General features: G+C 39.7%; 1 pseudogene; it reads left to right on the top strand.

Annotated features, from left to right (window-relative positions):
* The first annotated feature begins 273 nt into the window (after positions 1-273).
* On the top strand, positions 274-1,679 carry LOC112833896 (small ribosomal subunit protein eS26-like; annotated as a pseudogene).
* Positions 1,680-3,110: the final 1,431 nt, after the last annotated feature.

The following is a 3,110-nucleotide window of genomic DNA, read 5'->3' on the forward strand; positions in this document are numbered from 1 at the left end:
AAATCTACAAAATGTCAGTGAAAGAAATTAAAGAATACCTAAATAAATGGAAAAACATCCCATATTCATGGATCAGAAGGCACTATTATTGTTAAGATGGCAATATTCCACAAATTGGTCTATGCATTCAACCCAATCCCTCTCAAAGTGCCAGCTGTTATTTTTTTTGCAGAATTTGACAGGTCGATCTTAAAATTTGTATGGAAACACAAAGCAATCTTCAAAAAGATTAAGGAACTTGTAGGATATTTTCCCCCCCGAGAGAATGCAAGCATGCACAGGCCAGAGGAGGTGGGGAGGTGGGGGGAAAGGACAGAGGGCGAGGGAAAGAGAGAATCTTTTTTTATTATTATTATTATGTTAATGTTAGTCACCATACAGTACATCATTAGTTTTTGATGTAGTGATCCACAATTCATTGTTTGTGTATAACACCCAGTGCTCCAGGCAGTACGTGCCCTCCTTAATACCCATCACCGGGCTAACCCCTCACCCCACCCCCCTCCCCTCTAAAACCCTCAGTTTGTTTCTCAGGGTCCATAGTCTCTCATGGTTCATCTCTCCCTCTGATTGCCCCCTTTCATTTTTCCCTTCCTTCTCCTAATGTCCTCCATACTATTCCTTATGTTCCACAAATAAGTGAAACCATATGATAATTGACTTTCTCTGCTTGACTTATTTCACTTAGCATAATCTCCTCCAGTCCCATCCGTGTTGATGTAAAAGTTGGGTATTCATCCTTTCTGATGGCTGAGTAATATTCCATTGTATAGATGGACCACATCTTCTTTATCCATTCATCTGTTGAAGGGCATCTCAGCTCTTTCCACAGTTTACTTATTGCAGACATTGCTGCTGTGAACATTGGGGTGCATATGGCCCTTCTTTTCACTGCATCTCTGTCTTTGGGGCAAATGCCCAATAGTGCAATTGCTGGGTCATAGGGTAGCTCTATTTTTAATTTTCTGAGGAACCTCCACACTGTTTTCCAATGTGGCTGTACCAACTTGCATTCCTACCAACAGTGTAAGAGGGTTTCCCTTTCTCCACAACTGGAGAGAGAGAATCTTAAGTAGACTCCAGATCCAGTGCAGAGCCCAACACAAGGCTCCATCTCACAACCTTGAGATCATGCCTGAGCCAAAATTAAGAGTCAGATGCTTAACTGACTGAGCCACCCAGGCATCCCCAAACTTGTAGGATTTAGACTTCCCAGTTTCAAAATTATTTATTACAAAGCTACAGTGATAAAGTAGTAAAGACAATTATGTACTGGTATAATTCAATGGATAAACAATAATCTTTTCACTCTCTTGGGTCCTCACTTCCAAGATAACCAAGAAAAGAAGGAATAATGGTCATGCCAGAAAGGGCTCTGGCCAAGTGCAGCCTGTTTGCTGCACCAACTCTGCCTGTTGTGTGCCCAAGGGTAAGGCCATTAAGAAGTTCATTATTTATAACACAGTAGAGGCCACTGCCTTCAGAGACATTTCCATAGCAAGTGTCTTTGATGCCTATATGCTCCCCAAGCTGTGTGTGAAACTACATCTCTGTGTGAACTGTGCCATTCACACAAAGTAGTCAGGAATTGCTTTCATGAAACATGGAAGGACCAAACACCCCCATTCTGATTTAGACCCAAGGGTGCTACCCCACAACTTCCATCAAAGCCCATGTAAGCAGCTAAGTCCTTAAGGACTAAAGAAAAACTGTTCTTTAGTTAGAAAAAAAATAAAATGAAGAACCAACTTTAAACACATAACAACAATAATCTTTTCAACAAATAGTGTTGGAACAACCTATGCAAAAGAATAAAATTGAACCCCCTACCTAACACCATATATAAAATTAACTATATGGTTTACAAGTATTACCTCCCATTCTGCAAGCTGTCTTTTCATTTCATTGAACATGTCCCTGGTAATCAAACTGGAAAGCCAAATGTGTCTTCCCCACAGAAACAATACTATATGTATGTCAGCCACGTGGGGGTGGGATATGCTTGGGTGAGCTAATCTAGGAGCAACTGCATTCCCACTTCCAAACAACTAGCTTATAAACAAATTTAGATCAGACCCATTCTTCTGCTCTTCGAAGATTTTTTTTATGTGTGTCCTTTCTAATGTTGTTTTTAATCAAATCAGTGCTACATTCCTACAGAAAACTCCTGAACATATGTTCTGAAATTTTACCTCCTGTCACCCAGGGTAGAGAGGAAGACAGAGCAGGGGTTTTCCTGAATGTGTGGCAATCCTAATGACTCATGCTACTTCCTTATTCTAACCCTCTCTATGAGTGGGGTGTAGAAAGCTCAAGTCAGTCCTGGGGGAAACCATCTTTACTGCAAGCGTGTCCTTGGTGTAGTGATTGCTTTTTGTTTTCCTTTTGCCACAGTGCAAAGTGAGGAAATAAAAATGCAGAGCAAGACAGAGTTTAGAACCGTAACTATAGGACAACAAGAGAGAGTCATCCGTAAAATAAATGCAACATATATTAAAATGAATTCCTGAGTGTATGCTATCGAGAAAGTCAAACTCAGCATATTTCTTTGTTTGTACAGTCAGGTACTAAGTGACTCTTTAATCATATAAAGTCAATAAAGACAACAGAGGTGAAGAAGAAGAGGAGGAGGAGTGCAAAGCGGGGGGTAAGTGTGAACATAATTTTCCAACGTGTGTAGTCCAGATAGTATCTCAGTTCCCCAAACGCTGTTGTTTTGTAATTTCATTGCGTTACTCTTTCAGATGTTTTCTCTCTGAATGGCTAGAAGTCAACAGTTCCAGACTCCAAATCTGTCTGTTAAAGCAAAGCACTCAAGTCCTTTCCAATTCACTCATAAAAAGAGGAATAATTGAGGGTTTTATACCTTAAGAGATTTCTCGAAGCATTGCACAGAGATTAAGCATCAGCAATTATGTAAAGCTATTCATAACTTAAAACTGAGGGGGAAAGAAGCCAAATCGTTGAGGAAACCAGAGCCAAAAAAGGATTGCTATTTAGTTCACTGAACCATGCTGCTTTTGAAATACTCTAATTTAGATTATTCAATAAAACTTGTTTGGCTAAAATTTCCTTTTCCTTATTAAAAAAGAAAGACTTAGAGAAAAGAA

Source organism: Callorhinus ursinus, unplaced genomic scaffold, assembly GCF_003265705.2.
Source record: "Callorhinus ursinus isolate GAN/ISIS: 27379988/994484 unplaced genomic scaffold, GSC_fseal_2.0 scaffold1, whole genome shotgun sequence".
NCBI classification, from domain to species: domain Eukaryota; kingdom Metazoa; phylum Chordata; class Mammalia; order Carnivora; family Otariidae; genus Callorhinus; species Callorhinus ursinus.